This window comes from Dasypus novemcinctus, chromosome 19, assembly GCF_030445035.2.
Source record: "Dasypus novemcinctus isolate mDasNov1 chromosome 19, mDasNov1.1.hap2, whole genome shotgun sequence".
In the NCBI taxonomy this organism is placed as follows: domain Eukaryota; kingdom Metazoa; phylum Chordata; class Mammalia; order Cingulata; family Dasypodidae; genus Dasypus; species Dasypus novemcinctus.
This window is the reverse complement of record NC_080691.1, coordinates 48,835,501-48,856,911: the sequence shown is the minus strand read 5'-3', so window position 1 is coordinate 48,856,911 and position 21,411 is coordinate 48,835,501. Positions and strand designations below refer to the sequence as shown.

The 21,411-nt window shown below is 57.2% G+C and overlaps 1 protein-coding gene across 3 annotated transcripts in view; it reads right to left on the bottom strand.

The window, feature by feature from the left end:
- Positions 1–20,422, bottom strand: part of HIC2 (HIC ZBTB transcriptional repressor 2) — a 29,624-nt gene extending 9,202 nt beyond the window's left edge. The window contains exon 1 of one of the 3 annotated variants that reach the window (XM_071209906.1): positions 20,369–20,422. The gene's annotated coding sequence lies outside the window, so the exon portion shown is untranslated. Of the gene's footprint in view, positions 1–1,440; positions 9,079–19,579; positions 19,680–20,368 lie in introns of those variants that run through there. The other 2 variants (XM_004466437.3, XM_023591131.3) reach the window with 2 other exon arrangements.
- Positions 20,423–21,411: the final 989 nt, after the last annotated feature.

Sequence of the window (21,411 nt, the reverse complement as noted above, 5' to 3'; positions counted from 1 at the left end):
GAGAGGAGGGTACAGCAGGCCCGGAGCCCTGCCCGGCCTGCCCTTCCCCCACCCCTACCCCCAGGCCAGGGAGGCTTAGCAGGTCCCTCAGGAATGCGACCAGACCCGGGGTGCAGGCCCTTGGCTGGGAGCCCTCGGCTTCAGCCTGCCAGCTGTCTCTTCGACTGTAGTACCCCCAGGTTCTCCTTAGAGTGGGGTAGCCCCGGGCCAGGGGTGCACCACTGTCAGCCCAGAGGGCTTATCTGTAGGTCCAGCAAGCGGCCTGAGCACCTTTTTTAACAGGGCCCAAGAAAGACCAAGTCGGTGCAAAGCCCAGGCACCCCAGGAGCGTGAAGCCAGAGCAGGTGCCCAGGACAGGGGGCAGGGGCAGGGAGCACAGAGAGGCCACCACACCAAGGGGCCAGGGGAGCCCTCGAGCCGCCGGTCACCCACTGGGACCCGCAGGCCCCTCAATAGTTCACCCAAGGTTCTGTGTCCACAGGAGCCTTCCTGGGCAAAGCACCCCCCCCACCCACATTCACCCCAGCTCAGGCCAGACCCTGCAATGGGGACAACACACCCTCATCAGAGATCAGACCCATGCAGGCCTGGTGGTGCAGGGCAAGTGGCAGAGCAGGTGCCACCCCTTCCTCCGGCCCTGGTCTGACCCAGGTATCCCCAGGCAGGGAGGGCTGGAGCCCAGCTCTGAAGGGGCCCTCAGTCTGTCACCCATGAGGGTCCCTCCTCAAGCCAACCGCCCAGAGGCAGCGCACGGCAGAGGAGCCTCTAGGTTGCGCTCCACTGCCCCGGACAGAGATGCTGCCCGGCCCGCCCTCCATTCCCAGGCAGGCTTAGGCTGCTGCCGTGCTGCAATGATGCACCCTCACCCACACCAGGGGGCCACGCCCTGCCACGTTCCAACCCGACTGATAGCTGGCAGCAACCTCTGCCACCTGCGAGCCACCAGGTGTGGGCTCAGTGCAGGCCTGCCCTGTGGAAGCCACAGCCTGGGGTGGTGACCAGTGACCGGAACCGGGGCTGGCTCAGGTCAGTAGCTGGGTACCAGGGGTAGTGCCCAGCCCTGGCAGGGACGGGGGGCCGACTCGAACGAGGACACCACCTGGCACTGGCTCCTGGCACCCGGCAGCCCGGGCAGCAGGCCCAAACAGGGCGTTTCTCAGGCGCAAGGATCAGACACCCTTCCCAGCGCAGCGGTCACCAGGTCCAGGCTACTGAGGCTGAGACTTGACCCCTCTGCAGGGTGGAACCCTCAGGAGACCCAGGGGGTGGGTAGGGGTGGGGGCAGGGACAGGAAGGGCGGCACAGAAACGGCCTTTGGCCCCAGGCTTCTTCCTGTGGCCTGGCGGGTGGGGCCCAGCCCAGCTGACCCCAGCAAGGGAGGGCAGGAAGAACCCCCCGGAGTTTGGACAAAAATACCCTGGCAGTAGAGCTGGGGGTTACCTCCCGGTCCTCAGCTAGCCGGCCTCGCTGCGACACTTGTCCCAACACTGGGGACAAGCCCCACACGCTCTCAGGTCCTCTCCTCGCCTCGCGGGCCCTCACACTGAGGCGAGGCCCAAGGTCCAGACAGGCCACTGGAGGCCAGAGACGTTCCAGCCCCCGTGCGCCTGGGCAGCACCCATCACGGGATCCTCTGCGGCTCCTCCCTGCCCTCCCTCCTCGGTGACCGGAAGGAGCCACTCCAGGGCCTGGGCAGGCAAGTCCATCCTGGGGAAGTACCTTGGGGGCACGCGCACTCCACTGTGAGAGGAGGTAGTTCTGGGGGATGGGGTGGGAGGAAAAAGAGTTTCTGTACCTTTGTTTAGGGAATGGCTGTATTTTAAAATAAGCGTGGATTACTTTTATAATCCTATAAACAAAGGCGGGGAGGGACAGACAAGCGCTGCAGGGACACACCATGGAGCCGTACAGGGACAGTAGACTGTGTGGCCCAAGTAAGCGATGGTGGGAAACCCAGCACGGCAATGCGGGGTTGGGGTGCCATCTGGGAGGGGGTGCAGGGAACTTCTCGGCTGATGGCAGTGCCCTCCATCTCCAATTGGGGTTAAGGTGGAGGTGTGGGTCAAAACTTACCAGGGCACGTGTAAAATCTGGCACCCCATTTACCTCAAAAGGAAAAAGAACACTGAGCAAACAGGACGAGGGAGAGCAGAGGCCCTGGCAGGGCAGGGCGCCCTTGGACCAAGACGCGAAGGGCTGGGGCTCAGCGCAGGCGTGCCATCTGGACCGGGTGCAGAGCACCTGCCTCCTAGCTGAGGGCTTCCCAGCCACTCGGGAGGGCCTCACGTTGCAGCCTCAACATCCGGAAGCAGCTGGTGGGGGGAGAGCAGCTGCCTGTGTCCCCCCGCCCCCCACACTGGGCGCCCTCAGGGCAGGCAGTCAGGTCCCAGGGTGACCCTTGGGTCCATGCCCCATGTGCCCCACACATACCACTAACAGGGCCATCAGGAGGGCGTCAGGCCCGTGGCCTCTGGCACCCACCTTGCTCCAACACGTAGGGAGCAGCACCCTCCATCAGCCTTCCATTCCCAGGTGACCAGGGCTGTGGGGCGAGGCTGCCATGCCTTCCCCCCACCATGGTGGTCAACTCTGGCAGTCCAAGGGGGCCTCAAGGACAGTAGGGGGAAGCAGCCCACCTCTATGCCACTCCCCTAGTATTCCTCAGAGGGCAGGAGAGCATGCTTCACTCGAGCACCCTGCAGAGGCTGTCAGAGACCAGGTTTGAGGGTGAAAACGATCCCTGCTTATGTGAAGTGCAAGGAGGCGAGGACCCCAACTGCCCATTCTGGTGAGAGCTGCCCACCTCGGCCGATACCCAGCGCCTGTTGAGCTGCAACCTCCAGCAAGCCTGGAGGCTTCCCTGGCCCCTGAGAGGCACCCTTGGGAAACTGGGTGGGCAGCCCTGCTCCCTGGGCGGGGGGAACACATCACACCTGTCCCCAGGCCCACCAGGGGGTGCCAAGTGGAGGAGAGGGTGTGGATGCCGTCCCTGACGCCTCTGACCCTCACGAATACTGTCCCCTGGGCCCAGTGCCCCACCAGCGTGGTCTCCCTTCTAACGATGCCTGACCTCGAGGGGGGCAGGACCCCTTCCTAGAGTCGGCCAAGGCACCTCAACTAAAACATGTCGTGTTCCCACAACAGGGCAGGATCTGCCCAGCACACGCCCAGTCAGGGGAGAAGGGCAGGGGACGGGAGAGACCCCCCAGGCCTCGGCGCCCAGGTGCTCTGGGGACCTTCTCCCAGAAAGCCGGGGTGACGACGCTGGGGGATGGGGAGAAGGTGCAGCCAGAGCCAGGCCTGGCCCACGCACCCCTAAGGAGCCACTCCTTCACCTTCGCCATCCCACGTCACAGGAATTCCTGGCTAGGAGAAACAGACTGAAACAGGACTCCCCCAGCTGGCGCCAGGACAGCTGAGTGGGAGGGAGGGAGGGGCGAGCGTGCCAGGCCGGGGCCTGGGGCTGGGCCCCAGGCCTGGCCCATTACCTCGTGCTCCAACGCCCTGACAGGTAGGCTGCAAGTGGTGGCCTCTGCCTGGATGGACCCGTGGGCAGGCAAAGGGGACAGCCCTGCCCAGCCTCAAGCACGACCCGGGCCGAGCAAAGGCCGCCAGAAGGTATGAGCAGCGGTGCCCCAGGCAGGAAGCAGCCCAGGGCCCAGGAGAGCCTTGAGGCGCACCTGACCCCAGACCCCAAACGCCCTCCCCAGAGAGGAGAGGAAGCCCTCTCTCCTTCGTTCTTGGGAAGGTTGTGCCCTGCCTGGCACCCTGGCTAGGTTGTTGTGTCTGCTTGGGTGAGATGGTGATCACAGGCCTGGGGAGGCTCTGGAGAGGTCAGTGCTCAGGGACCCCTCCCCACAGGCCTAGGAGGGCCCCATTATCTCCATCTCCAGCTTCAGAAAAGAAAAGGAAGGCTGGGGGGGCGGGGCGGTGAAGCACCTTGCCCAAGGTCACGAAAGCAAACAGGTGGCTCAGTGAGGGACCCAGGCCTGGTTCCAGGGCTGTGACCACGGAAAGCGTGCAACCCACACACACACACTTGTTGCAGACAGGCTCCAAATGCAAAGCTCCCCAAAGAGGGTGCTGTCAGCGTGGCCGCTTGGCGCGGGGTGGGCATGCTCCTGGGAGGACGTCTGCCTGTACCCCAACCCCCACGCGGCCTCACTCCCTACACTCCTAGGTGGGTTCTCCTGAGCTCAGCGTCAGGGCATGGGTCTGCCCAGCCCCTCCAGCAGAGGGCACCTAGAAGGTTCCAGAAGCTAGAAAGTGGGTCCCTGCCACGCAGCCTGCCTTGGGTGCCTGGCTGCGCCTGCTGCTCCAGCAGCAACACCCCTGCCCTCCGTGACCTCGACACTGTCCCTGCAGGCAGGCGCTGGCGGGCGGGGCTCACTCCCCAGGCAAGCCCGGCCTTGTAATCCAGCCCAGACCTGGAGGCTGGCCAGCAGGTCCTGGCTTTGCTCCCAGACCATCCTCCTGGAAAGCAGCAGCTCCACGCATGCCAGGGCCCAGCCCTCCCTCCACACCGCTGCTTCTGCGAAACAAACATGCGGCTGCCGCTCAGGTGTTGAAGACAGGGTGCTGGGGACCTGAGCCCACCTCCCCCTCCTCCTCGCCTAGGGACAGTAAGGGAGGTGAGCCGCCCAAGTCCCGCCCCCACCGCCTGCCCTGGAATTCCCATGCTGTCGATGGCTGCGCCAGTCCAGCCTGTCTTCCTGCCAACCTTCCGGGGAGCCGAGGGGGTCTGCAGGTGTGTGGCCCACCCCTTGGCAGGCCTGATGGGGACGGCAGAGGCCTCGCTGTGCACTGGGTTTGATGGTGGCAAGCCTGACAAGGCCAGGGACAGCGAAGGCAGGAGACACCCTCCCTCGGGAAGCCGTATAAAGAAGCCATGAAAACACTACACTCCGTCGCAATGAGGCGAGTCAGGGAACACTGCCCTAGGAGGCTGGCAGGAGGCTCCACACACCCGGCAGACCCCCTTTATCCCCCGAACTGTGCTCTGCGCAATGCCCCAGACCTGGTCCCCTCCTCCAGCCCCGGGCCGACGCCCTGCCTACCGCTGCCAGCTCTGGAGTCAACAGGCAGGAGTGTGCTGAGATGGCCTGGGGAGCCACAGCTGGCTCCCCTGGTGCCAACACCGCCCAGTCCTGCCACAAGGGCCCGGGGCCTGGCACCCTCTGCCCAAGAGGTCTGGGAAGCACCGAGTCTGCGCATACTACTGGGACAGGAAGGTGGGGATTAATATGGAAATCATGCATAATACACACACACGTGCGTGCACCCATCACGCTGTCCCCAGGTGTGGCCGGAGCTGTGTAAAGCCTTGTGAGGAGCAAAAGAGCAGGATGCTGGAGAACGGAAGGCCTGCAGGGTGGGCTAGCTGAAGGGATGGCAGCGCCGGGGCAGGCTGCCATGTCTATCAGGTAAGGCACATTAGCTTCAGCAGCTACTTCAATCCAAGAGGCAGAAAGAGCCCAGTGTGCTGGGTCTCTAAAGCACAGCATGCACAGCATGCAATCAACCCCACTTCCTACTCTTTCTCATATCCGGCGGAATCCAAGGACCAGCAGGAGCGATGCAGGGACCTGCATTTTATTTTCCCTGCATTTTATTTTAACTTCAGGTTCGTGGAGTACATGTTAAGGTTAGAGAAGCATGGGCTGGGTTCTAAACTTCCTACTATCATGGAAGTGCAATGCAGAGTCCCAAAAAGGAAGCACGTCTCCCAGGTCAATAAGACCGGAGGCTGAAGTAATAAAAACAGGTGAGCTGGAACACTGGATAGCTAGGCAGGGCCTCCGCGACCGCGGGCATCTTAGCGTGGGGACGGTGCCATGGGAGGGGTTCGAGCTGACCAAGCCAGATGAGAAGGAGGACGTGGGGGGGGGGGCGGCAGAGCCCAAGGGTCTGTGAGAACCAGCAGCTCCAGCCCGGCACGTAAATGGGAAATGCCCCCTGCAAGGAACTAAAAGGGCATCCCGCTGGAAGGGACCATCCTGGTCACGTTGCCTGCCCCCGGGGCACCCTCAGACAGAAAAGTGAGAACCCCTCATGGCCGAGTTGGGGCCTCCAAGAGAAGGGCTTATCTGACTTTGCCCTTTCAAAAGCAACCCTGGCTATTAATTTTCTTTTGTCAAGTGTGGCCTCTAAGAGAATTTAAAAAAAAAATTGTCTCCTATCATTATCACTTCAAAAAGGAAACATTTCAATGGACCCAAAGGAGGAAGACCCACCTCTTAATATAAAGGAATTCTTGCCAAGAAAGGGCAGTTGACACACCCAACCCTTCTCCAAGGCTTTTGTCCTGGGCCAGTAAAAAACCTCTAAGACAAGCTGACATTAGGGAACTGCTGCCCTGCTCCAAAACAAGACAGGATGCACCTGGCTTGCCTAAGACTGAGACGGAATCTAAAGGGGAATTAGAAAAAAAACAACACACAGGCTGGATGCCAGACAACTATTACAATGGGCTTTTAATTTGCCAAATACAAAAAGAACAACACAGGAGGAGGAGAAAGGGCGTGTTTTCAAATAAGCTCAGGACTGTTCCAGAAAGAATGAGAACTTCAAAAACCCATCAGGAAAAAGACAGGCAAGACCAGATACTGGTAAGGAACTGGGGCAACTGGAATTCTAGTACACCTTGGAAAAATCTTGACAGCCTTTTCTACAACAGAAAACACACAAACCCTGTAGCTTAGCAAGTACATTCCGAGGAATACACCAATAGAAATCCATATATGTTGATAAAAAAAAAGAAAAAACAAAAAACACCAGAAAACATTTTCACAGCAACCCGGCTCATAAGGGCGCAAAATGAACAATTCTTAAGTCCACCCCCAGGACATCAGACAGCAAAGAGGAGGACAGTTTCGTTAGAACCAAATGAAACTATCCTTTTTTTTTTTAAGAGGTCAATAACGGCTGACTGTTGGCAATTTCATACGGTCTGGCTTACACGCAACACAGATGAATCTCTGAGCAAAGGAGCCAGACACCAAGACTGTGAGTCATACTATACATGTATGATCCCAAGTACGTAAGTTCAAAATACGCAATGCTAGTGGATGGCACTAGCAGGGGGGAGGAGGTACGCTGGGGCAGGGGTGGTTCTGGGTGCCAGTTACGTGAGTGTGCTCGTTTGGGAAGAATTCTGGAGCTGTCACCCATGAGCATGCACACACCTAATGTATGTTGTGCTTCACTAGGCTGCACAGAGCTTTCGGGAGGGGAGGCAGGGGTCGGACACCATCCTGACTAGCAAGTAGACCTGGTCTAGGCGGTAACTGCCTGTGAACCCCCAACTAATTAATCACAATCCCAACGCATGAGACGAATGCTGACAGGGCAGGTGGGAAAGTGGCGAAATCCAGGATGGCCTGTTTGGTTTTAGAAGAAGGAACTCATGCAACAAACCAGTTGCCAGCTAGGAACCCCAGGAAACCTAAAGAAGACTATCTGAAATCTCTAGTAGGAGATGAATGTCTGCTAAAGATTTTTAAAAATAACAAACAGGGAATTTTTTTTTCATTGTCCTAAGGTCTAGTTCTAGGTTCCAAAGAAGAAAGGAGGGGCACCTCAAAGGTAAAGGCCAGTCCAGGAGCGGGGCAGGCTACCAAGACACTCCCAGCCAAGTGGGCCACCAGATCCTGGTGGCAGAGTATCAAAGGAAAGAAAGCCAGAAAGAAAACAAGCGAGCCCTCGAGAATTTCAGGTCAAAGGAAGACATTGGGGAGAAGGCGATGGCCGGCTGCCCCTGCCTGGTGGTGGAAGGATAATTAACTACATCCCCCCATTCCCTACCCAACACCCCTTGCCTCACCCCAGTGCTGCAAACAAATGGCTCAGAGTCCTAGCACCAAAGAGATATCGAATTATTTCAATCCAAGTCAAGGAGAGACACCTTGGGCACACATTGGAGTTCTTGGGTTTTTCTGCTTTTTCCCAGAGACAAATTTTAGTTCAAACCTGAGACTAATTAGGAAGAAAAACAACAAAAGCATCTAGAATGGAGAACACTAAGAAAATTCAAAGGGAGAAGAACAGGTCTGAGCTGCCTTTCAGAGTTACTCAGCTCAAGAGGTAATGAGCGTTGAAAAGACAGCATGGAGATGGCGCTGCCCTGCTGCCTATAAAAAGATAACCTCACAAAGATTTAAGGAAAAAAAAAAAGGGTTAACTGCTGATCACTTGAAATTACCACAAATAATTCATTTACACTTTAAAAAGCACTTTCTTCTCTATTTTGTCACTTAATCTTTGGTTTCACTTTTTATTGCATGACAAACATACACCTCAAAATTTCCCACCTTAACCACTTTAAAGTTTGCAATTCAGAGGCATGAAGTACGTTCGTGATATTGTGCTATATACCATCACCACCATCTTTTTCACCACCTCAGACAGAGCCATCAAGTTTGTGAGAAGACATTTTCAAGGACAAAATTTCAAGAACTGCCACGGGAAAGATAAAGACCTGCCTGGCTCTGACAAATGGCTATCCCTGTGCCTGAGAGGCTCGCAGGGAAGGTCCTTTACAGAAGGGGTCTCACCTGCCCAGCAGGTATCCTTGAAGGGGGTCTAACAAAGAAGCCATAGAGACAGCAGGGCAAGAGAGGGACAGAGAAATCCACCCCAACTTTGGGGGGAAAAAAACAAACACTAAATCCACAAGGCTGACTCTTAAAAACCTAGGTGAGTGGATATAACTCAGTGAGTGCTTCGAGTGCCTGCTTCCCAGGTCCTGGGTTCAATAGCAGGTAGTTTCTAAAAAAAATTTTTTTTTAAAATTGAGCCTGGACAGGGCTGGAAGGAATGGGAAACCTAAGGAAACTGGGTTTAGAGACACAAAGCATAACCAGCCGGCACTTCTCTGCCTGGAGGGGTCCAGATCAGGGATGAAAAGCGGGTGGCTTGGGAGGCAGCCAAAAGCAGTACCTGGAAACACCCATATGTGCACTGCCAGGTGTGCGTAGCACTGCTCCACAACCCTCCCGTGGCAGAAGGGCAGCTGCCCACAGCAGAGAATCTCGGAGCACACAGCAGCAGGAGCGCACAGAGCCCCACTTTTCAGACGCAGAGAGCAAGACCCTCCCGCCCAAGCTGCTCTGCTTCAGGCGCCCAATGTGGGAAACCACAGGAAAGCGTGGGCCTGCCCCTCAGAAACCTGGTGCCCTCTGGGGTGAGGAGGGCAGGAGTGTGTGATGGGCTCGCGGACCGGGTGGCTGTTTGCACAACGGCATTCGTTTTAAACAATTCCTGTTAGTCTTTAAAATATGTGCTTGCGTGTGCGGATAAGCATACCTATAATTTTCTCCCTCGGGTTTTACTCTCTTTGTAAATAACCTCTAGGTCTACTAAGGAGGCTAAGCATGCTCTGAGCAGAAGCTCCCAGCGCAAGGGAGGGCCCCGCGGTGACCTTGCCTGCGCCATGTCCTGCTTCCCAAGCCCCTCCGGCAGCCCTCAGAGGTCGTGCCCAAGCCACCATCTAATCCAGAGGCCGGCGACCACAGCAACACTCACAAACGTGGGCCTCAGAAGTAACCCAGTCCCACAGAACCCAGAAAATGTTCCGGTTCCAAAAAAAACCAGAAGCCCTGGGACCTTGGTACCCGGAAGAGTGGATGGAAACCCACAGCAGTGCCGGCCAAGGGAAAGGCCAGAAGTCCTCCGAGGGTCAGCAGGAAAAGACCAGGGGTAAAGCTACTCGAGGGGAAATTTCAAAGTCTTGAACAATCTCCCCTCCCCAGGCCCTCGGGCTAGCCCTTGCCCGGGCCCTGCCCTCTCGATTCAGAGTTCAGTTGCTCTGAGTTATCTTTCTCAAACACAGATCTCATCAAGGCACTCCCCTGCTTAGAAGCTTGCAGAGATTCCCAATGTCTGAGCTAAAGTCCACTCTCAGGCCAGGCAGGCTGTGACCGTCTCATGCGGTCACACCTGCCTGCCACGGCCAGGCTGTGCCCTCCACCGGGGCACCTCCTCCTCTGGGAAGCCACCTGTCTTCTCCACCCCTCTCGCCACAGTGCCCACAGCTGCCTCACTGTCCCAGCCCTTGCACCACCCCTCCCCGCCTGGGCACGATGACAAGGCTAGCTCAAGGTTAGGGACCCTGCAGCCCAACTGGGCCCGCACGCAGTAGGCCCTCAGTAAATGTTAGGTGAGCTGATGAACTCAGGAAGAACAAATGCTGAGAATAGATAGGGAGAAATAACACATGAAAAAGATAAGGTGGTAAAGAGAGGAAGGCAGAGGACAAAGGAGATTTGGCCCAGCACCTTGGGTCCAGGCCTGCTTACATGTCAGCCACTCCAACGCTGTCACTGGCAGTCTGTAGACGTTCTTAAAAAGTGATAAGGTTGTATACCTCCAAGTGGTTAAAAAGGGAAATTTTAGGTTGATTATGTTACCACAATAAAAATTAAAACAAAACAAAACACAACAATGGACTTTGGTTAGCAGTAAAATCATAATATTGGTTTAATTGTAATGCATATACTACATTAATGCAAAACGTTAACAGGGAAAACTGTGAGATAGAGAGGTATCTGAGAAAACTGTACTTGTTGCATGATTTTCTGGTAAAACTACAACTGCTCTAAAAAAGAAAGTGAAAGAAAAAAAACTAATAAGGACTCCCAAAGAGCTTTGTTGAAGTTGTTTACATGTTACTATAGTAAATGTCACTGTGTGCTTGTTACTGTTATATTTATTGCATTGGAAAAACTGAAACTATTTTAAAGTATTTAATTCATTGAAAACACCAGTAACACTTTTTTGGGTGAAACAAACTATTCCTAAAGGAGAAAAAATAGTGAGAAAAGCAGTATGTGCTTTCCTTTTCTGGAAATCTCTTTAACAGAGCCAGCTGGATTTCTCGTATCTGCTTCGGCATTTAATCTGTTTGGATGTGCAGTTTCGGTTGAAGTCTGTGAAGAAATTTGGCCTCACACAGACAGAAGGGAGGAGTTCTTCAATCCTTCCAGATAACTGTGGCTATTCTTCATTGATCCCACACCAAATCCTGCCAGGCGGTAGCTTTAGAGGTAAGCTGCAAGGCAGTATTTGAGGTCACGTCCGTGGACCTTTTGAACATGGTTACACGCAAATCCACTGGCCTGCCTTGCATCTGCAGCCACTCGTGATTTTGTGACTTGTCATCTGGAAACCACTGGCTCATGAGTTAATCACATCTTCCAAAAGTTATCACAATGCATTATACGATATCAAAAAATCATGTGTTCTCCTGAACTGGAACAAATTATGGAGGAGAAAAAGCCCAAAAGGACACTACTGAGACATCTGAAAAGCCTTATTTGTAGACTGGAAGCTATATATCAATGCTTAATTTCTTGAACTTGAAAACTGTTAGATGCTAATATCTTTGAGCTCAAAAAAGGTACATGGAAGTACTAAGTGTCCAAGGAGCACAATGTATAAAAATCTACTCTCAGGGAAGCGGACTTGGCCCAGTGGTTAGGGCATCCACCTACCACATGGGAGATCCACAGTTCAAACCCCGGGCCTCTGTGGCCCATGTGGAGCTGGCCCATGTGCAGTGCTGATGCACGCAAGGAGTGCCCTGCCATGCAGGGGTGTCCCCGCGTAGGGGAGCCCCACGTGCAAGGAGTGCGCCCCGTAAGGAGAGCAGCCCAGCGTGAAAGTGCAGCCTGCCCAAGAATGGCGCCACCCACACAGAGAGCTGACACAGCAAGATGACGCAACAAAAAGAAACAGAGATTCCTGTACCTCTGACAATAACAGGAGCGGACAAAGAAGATGCAGCAAACAGACGCAGAGAACGGGGCGGGAGGAAGGGGAGAGAAATAAATAAATAAATCTTTTTTTAAAAAACCTACTCTCAAATGTTTAGAAAATTGACGGGTGAATAGATGGACAGATGGGTAGAGTGATAAGCAAATGTGGCAAAAGGTTAAAATTGGTCGACCTGTATAACGGGTTGGGGGGTGGGTTTTCTATTATTTTTGCAACTACCCTGTAGGTTTCAAATTATTTCAAAATAAAACGTTTTTTTTTTTAAATCACATGTTCATTATCACCACAGATGTCATCAAAAAGCTTTTCAGTGTTGGGTTGCTGTCAGGTTTACAATAACACACATAAGTTTTCCAAAAATCTAATTTTTACTTGAAAGCTAAACTTTATCATGAGTGAGAAACATTATCAGTTGTTTTCCTTACAGTGGCAGGCTCACTGGTCACTTCAGAGCAAACACCAGCCAAATTCCCCATGTCTGAATAGCCACGCTTTGTCATTCCTTCAAGTGAAAATGATGTTCCATGAAAAAAATGCAGCTCGTTTGGCTCATACCTCAGACAACCTGGAGACATTCTGCATCTTCCCCATTTCGCCACACAGAATACTAAAACAATGTCTACTCAAAGGTCTAGATGTAATAGGGAGTCGCCCCTGATGCTTCCGCAGGACACGCGTGAGCAGGCGATCTGAGTGTTCAAGTCCGCACGCTGAGTCCTGCCGTAGGGTGTCACCCCATTTGGGGTGAGGCACCCACGGCTTTGTACCATGGGCCCCTGTGGACACAGGGCTTCTTGGGGATCCTCTCTTAGAAGACCACCGACACACACCGTCTCAAATACGTCTAACAACCTGTTATACAGGCAAGGGAAATAAGGCGTGGAGAGGCAAGGACTGGCACAGGGGGAAGCTGGCTTGACACCAGAGTCCACTTCCTGCTAAACCACGGGTGTTCACCAAATGCTGAAATCCTGGGCAAGGGGCCTCCCACCAAACCTGAGAGTAACATTTCAAACAAATAGAAGCACCATTTCACTCCAGGAGCTGAGGCCAGCACCTCCAAAGGCAGGGGGCAGCCCAGCTGAAAGGGGGTCAGGGAGAATGGGAGGGGAGGGGGAAGGGTGCTATCAGGAAGCTGGACATGCATGCTGTCTGTGGGGGCATAAAGTCAAAGTCCCCTCTTGCCCCAGCCAGCCCAGCTGCCCTTATCAGCGTCAACAGGCATGGAATGTGGGACTTTGGAAACCTCCTCTCCTTTCTGGTTGCACCAGGGGCTCATGTCTGGCCCTCTGCAGCTCAGGTTCACCCACTACAGCCAAAGCTCCAACCGCAACATGGCCAAGTCCAGCGCCTGGAGCCAGGCAAGAGATGCACCTGCTGGCATGGAACCAGGGAACCTGAGGAGGCGGCACTCCTTGCCAGTATTGTTTGGCAGGGTTTGAGCCCCTCTCTTTGCCCGCTCTGCAAAGATGAAGAGGAGAAGGAAGGGGGCTCAGTCTGACGGGTGGTGTCAAACCCCTCACCCAAAGACTGCTCTCAGCCACCCTGGCCCACAGTGGTGACAGGGCACCACCTGCGGACAGACTGATTGAAGTCCTTTCCTCAGTCTACAAGAGTAAGGCTGATTGCCCTTCAGGCTCCAAGAATCAGACACCCCCAAAGCAGCTGTCCGCCACTCCCTCAAAATGAAGGCTCAGCACTTTTGTCTTCCAGGTTTCCCCAGACATGTCTGTGTTCCATTTTTCCCATCTCGCATGTCAGCTGACCCGAGTGGGCAGGGGCTGTGTGACTTTAGACAAGTCACTTAACCTAAGTCACTTGTAAAGCGGGACTGGATAAGACGAGTAGGGACACACAGGTATGTTCTGAGGATGAACGGCATATAAAGCTCATCTCACCAGGCCCAGCACAGGGTAAGGGCCCAAAGTGAGCACCTACCACCCTCCCCACTTTGCATCTGCATCAGAAGGTCTGTACAACCATCCGCTGCCAGAAAGGACCCCTCGGGCCCATCTACCAAAAAACAAACTCCACGCTGGTATGCAGGTGGAAGACGTCCAGGAGGAAGGCCACACTGCCTGCGTCCCGCCTACACTGCCTTCCTCCTTGACCACAGCCCAGGGCCCACTGTCAGCCCTCCTTCTATAGCCCAGCCCAGACTGTTCCCCCTTCTTCAAACTACAGCTTTCCTGACCAGGACACCAAACCTGTACTGCCGCCATGCCATACCACACCACACCCAGGAGTTCCACCCATCACCTCCCGGTGTAGTGCCCCCAAGCAGGCAGAGGCTGTCTTCAGTCCTGCCTCCCTGCAGATACCAACAAAATAAACCCACGACGGTCCAATGTCCGACACCCCAGCAAAGGAGGAAGAGCCAGGCAAGGCCTTCCTTGAAGCTCTGCCCTTCTCCTGCACCCCCTCAGTCCCCCGGGCCCTTGGGCTAAAGGGAAAAAGAAGGGCTGTGGGTCCCAGAGGCCCCCAGCTGTCCAGTCACCTCAGCTGTAGCCACAGTGGACCAGACAGGATGCCGTGAGGAGATCACAACTCATCACAGAAACAAAGCTGGGCCGCCTCTGTACCAAGCCCCCCAGCGCACCCAGCCCGGCGTCCCACCCACAGCTGCCCAGGTAGAAGCCATGAAGAAGCCCTGTGCCGAGTACTCATCTAAGACTCTGGTGACCAGGAGAATCGGCCAGGACTTCTTGGGTGAATTTGTCCACAAGGCAGCTGCTCACTTCAAAAGAAGTGGCCCAGCATAAGGCAGTCATGACCTCCCCAGGCCACTCGGGCTGACTTACTCAGCATCCTAGCTTGTCTAAGTCTGTCACCAACCAACACCCAACAAAGCAGGGGTTCTCAAACTCAGCTGCACGTCAGGATCACTTCAGAGCTTCGAGGAACACAGCTGCCTGGGCTGCCTCCAGGCTCCCTGGCGATCCTCACGCAGAGCCCAAGCCAAGCCAGGGCACCAGCAGGCAGGCGCTGCGCCAGGCCACACAAGGGCGGCCACACTGCATCACTGGTGGCCTGCGTTCGTCCTCCCTGGAAAGCCCGCTGCGTCCACACACGGGGCAGACCACGGAGGCCTGGCCCTGCTCTGGGCCATCAACCCTCCTCTCCCTTCTCCTTCATTCTTTGGACAGAAACTCACTAAGGGCAGCAAAGATGAGGGCACCGCACAGGCCCAGGGGACATGGCCCTCACCGTCAAGAGCCTGTAATAGGCTGAGGAAGAGCCTGGTGAGCTGAATGGTGGGCGGGGGCTCCCAGGGGGCTGTTCTCCAGGCATGAGAGGATTTCCACAGCCCGCACCGCGCGGGGCACAGCAGACGTGCCTGCTGGCCCGCAGTGCCCCCATCTCCAGAGCCGTCCCAGCCCCACCTGAGAAGCACCCCCCAAACCCTGCCTTTTTCCTTTGTGATTCCCACGAGATGGGCGGGGCACAGCAGGCTCAGGCGGCCTTTCCATAGACCACAGGCTCCCTCCCCTCCACACCCCACATGGCTCCCAGAAGCTGATCACCTTCGAACAGGAAACAGGCGCCTACCACGTACCACATATCTCACCAGAGGCAGCTGGCTGACACACCTCCTCCCGTTGGCAGAAGGACCCCCGAGGGCCCCTTATTCTAGTCCCGAGGCCCCCCCTGTCTTCACAGTGAATATTACCATCCTCGTGTGAGTAGAAAAGAAAGGCTCCCCCCGGCCTGGCAGCTGCCCTGAGGCTCACCGGCCCAGGGTCCCAGGCCGACTCAGTCCACAAGTGTCTGGCCACAGTGTCTCCCTCCTGCAGAGGCAGTGTCCCGTCCCTTCCCAATGGATGGTGGCTGGTCTGGAATCTGTTCTGGGTCTTCTCCTTCCTTATCAGGCTCTCCAGGACGCACACATAGCCCCCACCTGCTTTTCTCGCTTTGCCACTCCTGGCTCAAACTGGGTTCAAGAACCCACAGCCCCTGAGCCAGCCCCTCCTCAAAGCCCTCCCCCAACCCAGGTCCCTAACCCTTAGGGCAGGGCTCATCCCAGCAGGAAGCAAGCCTTGGCGGTGCCAGGCAGAGTCAAACTGGACAAGCTTGTCCGGAAGCCCCTGATCTGGAGCCCCTTCCTGGTGAGTTTGCAAATCTCACCAGATCCTAGACACTCTGGGAAGTCAGGGGCTCTGACCACCTGTTTTCTTTCTTTTTTTGTTTTTAGGAGGTACCAGGGGTTGAACCTAGACCTCATATATGGGAAGCAGGCACGCTACACTGAGCACCACTGAGCTACACCCGTCCCCTTACTTTCAACCCCTGCACAATGCGGGCCCACCAAGGCTCAGTTTACTCATCTGAAGGGCAAGGACTCCCAGCAAGCCTGCCAAGGCCTCTTTCATTGGGCCTCAGAGGCAAACCACTAGTTGGTAGGCTAGTGAGAGCCAGAGGACAGGGAGCAGCTCGTTTGACTCATGAAATTCATAGCCACAGCAGCCGGGCACAGTAATTTTTGTTTAAAACTGGTCAAAGAGCCACACACGTGCCAGGTTCACAGCAGGGAGGGGGTCGGGGTGCCACAGTCTAGCTTCTCACAGGATCATGCTCCACTGCTCTCCTGACCTGCCCCCTCCAGACTGCCACTAAAAGCAGATTCAGTCCCTTCACGGTTTCCTTAAAGCAGATTCAGTCCCTCCACGTTTTAAGGCCCCACCCAAAGGCTGACCTGAAGGCAGCAAGGCACCTAGGGCCAACGTCTAGGGCTCTCTCTTCTCCAGCCCAGAGCGCCCCTCCCAATACACCTCACACTCACCCCGGGCTCTATGGCCTTATGCTCTTATCATGCCATCTTACAGTCAACAGTTTGCCTGTCTGTCTTCCCCAGACTGAGCTCTGGAGGGTGGCAGTACCTGAATGTAAAATGAAGTTCTGTTTCCATGTGAAAATGGGGACACCATACAGTTCTGAGTTACGCTGCCAAGAGTAAACGACAGAGCCAGGATTCCCGATCCCCAGGTCCCTCTCACTGCCCTACAGAAGGGAAGTCCCTCTGGGGCCAGGCCACAAGGAGCCAGGAGGGGAGGAACCCGATTTGTTATCTCCTCCCCATGGTGAAAGCTGCCTCCCTGGCCTGCAGGACCAAGCCCAGGAAGTAGGGCACCCACATGGCCAGGTGATCAGCCCCCATGGGCAAGACCAGGTATGGGGTGGGGCTGACTGCTTGAGGCCAAGAGGCCAGGCAAAAGGCAGAACCATACAACCCATGGGTAAACTGAACTTTATTCCTTCCTCACTCCTCCGACACTCCAGAACTGCCCAACCAGCCCTTCTCCGGGGCTAGTTGCTGATTACAAGGCATGGGTTCATCCTTGCCAGCCAAGGGCCCCCACTCCCCCCTACCATCACCCCTCGGAACTGACCCTGGCAGACAATGAGGCCTCTAGGAAGGGCAGCAGGCCTGCCAGCTCAATAATGCAACACCATGTTGCTCCAAGCCCACAACAGCTGACTTCAAGTGATCGGAGGCTGTGCTTATTAACAAAATGAGAAATCTGATCTGTGGAAAGAAAACTCTCCGTGAGGATTAATCCGGGACCGTAGCTTGTGGAGAAGGCCGGGCTGCTGGCCAAGACCAGCAGCGGACACGAGATCATGCCTACCTGTCCCCAGGCAGGTACCGCTCAGCAGAACAGGACAGGGCACCTCGGCCCCACCTGCACTGCCTCTTCCTTCCAGCAATTGCGGCACTCGTTCTGGTTTTGTTTTAATTAAAGGCCTGGCTCCCTCCGGCTGCTTCTTCCTCTGCATGGAGCCAACAACCAGAGGGGGATTTTTCTTTTCAGGAATCGCTTGTAAAAGCCCAATGACTAATTTACAAGTCCCAACAACTGGCAAGGGGAAAAAAAAAAAAACCGTGAGGAGAAATTCTGGGCACACACCAGCACTCGAGTCAAATGGCCAGAGGAGCTGGGAAAGAGGAGCTGTGGCACCCTGAAACCTGCCAGCAGGAAGCCAGGAGCCAAAGGAAAGCAGACCAACCTCAGTGCATTGGCCCGCAAAGCAGGTAGGCAGGTGGGGAGACCCCCTCCCAGCCTTCCAAGTCGATCACCCCAAGGACCTGGGGATTTTCCTAAGGAGCACCATTGCACAGGACTAGAAGGTTCCCTGACAGGCAGGGCAACCTACTCCTTACAACCACCCCGGGGCCAAAGGACTCAGTCCTTTCCCTAAGTAGCAGCCTCCTCCCACCCCCACCCCCCTCGGTGCTACAAGCCTACTAACCCAGCAATCTCACCACGCAGCTTTGTCTCTAGAGGCCGGCCTGAGGCCAGCCCATCTGCTTTTTTTCAGACCACTCCAGCAACCCTGCTCGCGTGTACACTCTCCTCGGGCCAGGGCTACAGAACGGCCACATGGCCTGTGTTCCTGAAAATGTCTGCTGAAAAGGCCCGGGTCGTTCAGACACTGGCAGATGGGAATGGAGGGGAAAGAAGCAAAGGCAGTAGCCAGGAAGCCATAAACGCTAGGTCCAGAGAGGTCCTGGGTTTGGGTGACCCAGCTGCAATCCCTCCATCTGGGAGAGCCCAGAAGAACAGCGCCAAGTTCAGCTGAGAAGCTCTGGAGGCCCCTCCACTACCTGCCAGTTCTCCCCCTCCCCCCAGCCCAAGAGACAGAAATCCCCACATCAGTCAACAATCCACCCGCCACAGGATTCCTATATGGGCAAGGGCTCTACCCCTCCCCCCCACCACATATGTCAGAGGGGTGGCCTCCTGGGTTACACCCCTCCCGCTGGTGGTGGTGGTGGGGGAAGCAGGGAACCTAGCTTTCCAGATGTGCTTGGCAATTCCTACTAGGAAAGACACGGGGGGCTGAAAGGGGTTAGAGAAGACACTGGATAAATAACTTCAAAAACGTTCCAGCCCATCCCGATCAGCACGGGGTTCCCTTCACCAGGCTCCCTTTCGCCAAACTGCTCTGGGTGGGGCTGCTCAGCAGCTCAGAGATTATCAGGCCTCCTTCCCTCCTCTCCACAAGTCACTGCCCACCCCCCACCCCACCCCCGGGGGAGAGGCACTACACGCGCACACACACCGCCAACCCCCTACAAGCCTGTGTGAATATGAACATCGGGGAAGAAAAACAGAGAGTGACAAGCTGGGGCCCCTCCGCCCCCTCCCCCTGCCAGCCGTCCCCCCTTCCCCCAAGCCCATCTCTCTTCCTGCCAAGAGGCTGCCTAACAGGAGAGATCTGGGGGCAGGGCAGCGAGCCCACCAGCCGCAGGGCCAGGCCCTCTGGGAGCGGTCCCTTCCAGGCCCGACCCTGCCCCTGCCCCTGCCCCTGCCCGCGGGGAGGGGACAGCGGCAGGGGACCGCAGACGGTGCGGGGCGCAGCTCCTGGAGATCGCAGAACGCCCCTGCGAGGGGCGGCCGCGGGCGCAGGGCCGTTTGCATAATGGGACCCAGCCCGCCTGTCAGGCAGCGCAGCTCGCCCGACGCGGTTTGGGATTAGATTGCTAATGAAAAGGCACAAAGAGGCGCCCGCTCGCCCGCCGGCCCCCCGCTCCGCAGACCCGCGGCCCGAGGCCTGGCGCGGCCCCGGGGGCTTTGTGCCCGGCTTCCCCGCCCCGCCGGGCACCGAGGGGCCACAAAGCCCCGGGCGGGCCGGACCTGCGGCGAGACCCGGGTGCGCCCCCGCCCGGGCCCGGGGGTCGCGCCCCGGCGGCCCCTCCACGCGCGCAGCCCCCCCGGCGCCCCCTCCCGGGCGCGCGCCCGCCCACGCCCCTCTCCCCGGGGGCGCGCCCGGCCCGCGCCCCCCGCCGCCCCGGGCCACCGCTCACCTCGTGTGCGTCGGCGGCGGCGCTCCGCCCGCCGGCCGGCCGGCCTGCCCGCGGCCCCTCGTCCTCGGCGCCCGTCCGCGCCGCCCGCGCCCGCCCCGTCCGCCCGCCGCCGGCCCGGCTCCCCGCCCCGCGCGCCCGAGCGCCGCTCACAGCCGCCCGCCCGGCGCCATCTTGGAAGCTTGTGACGTCGGCGCCGCCCGCTCACCCCTGACCCACATCTGAATGGGCGAGCGGCGGGGCGGGGCCGGGGGCGGGGCCGGCGGGGGCGGGCCGGGGGCGGGGCCGGCGGGCCGGGCGAGCGCGGGGCGGGGCCGGCGGGCGGCGCTGTGGGGGAGGGGCGCAGAGGGGGGCCGGGGACCCCGGGGCTCGGCTGGACCCCCGCCCTCGGCGTCCCCTGACCTTGCCCCCCGACACACCCGGACGGCACACACAGCCCCCGGGACGGAGACCTTGGCGCCCCCCACAGGCCCACCACCAGCCCCCGGTCTCAGGGTTGCCTCCTTTGAGCCTGACCCTGACCCCTGGGAGCCCCCCCATCAGAGGCTCCCTGCACCCCACCTACTGGACCTTCAGCGCGTTGGCCTGCGCCGCCCCCTCCCCACCCCCCGCATTGGCCCCAGCCTCAAAGGCGCAGTCCCCCCCCCCCCCCCCCCGGGAACTGCAGGCTGCATGCTCTGGGCTCCCGGGAGCCCCGGGTCTTTCGGGTCCCGTGTAGCACGGGGACCCCCGACCCCTGACGCCAGCGCCCCCTCGGGTGCCGGTGCTCCCAGTCCGGCGGACCGGCCCTACCTGCTCGGAGGGTGCCGAGGTCCCGCGCACGCCGCGGCGCAGCCAGCCCCTTCCGGTGGCCGCAGCCCCTCGCGGGCCCAGGGGTCAAGCGACGCGCCTGAGCTGGGCGGACCCGGACCTGGGCTTGGCGGCCGCGCCGCGGCTGCTCCCGGCCAGCGGGCTCGGGCGGTCATCCCCGCGGACTTCGCTGGGGCTGGGGGCTGGAGCTAGAGGCTAGGGACAGTGGCTGGGAACTGGCGCTAGGGTCCCGGACAGGGTGGGAGTGGGAGAGGCGTAGGGGGTAGGGGCACCGGGACTGGGAGAGCTGGGGTAGGGGCCGGGAGCCGTGGTCGGGCCCCTTTCTCTAGAGAGTTATTTCGTAGCCCTCGCCCTACTTTAAATGCCAAACAAAGGAACACACCATTTTCACAGCCCCAGAAGTGGGAGCGGAACCTAGATTGTTGGTGTGGTTAGGGAAGCTGTGCCCTCAAGTTCTTGATCATGCCTCAAGATTGAAAATCAATTCAGTAACTGCCAAAGGCAGATGATGTGATCATTTTTGCCGAAATGAATGTGTAGGTTTACTTTAATCCTAACAGAACCTTTCTTAGATTTAACAAAATTCTTTTTTTTTTAAATATTTTTATTATCTTTTTTTTTAAAGATACATAGATCCCACAAAATGTTACATTAGGAAAGTGGATGTGGCTCAAGCAATTGGGGTCACGTCTACCATATAGGAGGTCCAGGATTCTCTACCCAGGGCCTCCTGGTGAAGGTGAGTTGGCCCACGCAGAGTGCTGGTCTGCATGGAGTGCTGCCCGGCGCGGGAGTGCTGGCTCACGCAGAGAGCTGGCGCAGCAAGATGACACAACAAAAAGAGACACAGAGGAGATATAATAAGAGACGCAACAGATCAAGGAGCTGAGGTGGCACAAGAAAATGATCACCTCTCTCCCACTCCAGAAGGTCTCAGGATCGGTTCCTGGAGCCACCTAATGAGAACAAAAGCAGACACAGAAGAACACAGCGAATGGACAGACAGAGCAGACAATGGAGGGAGG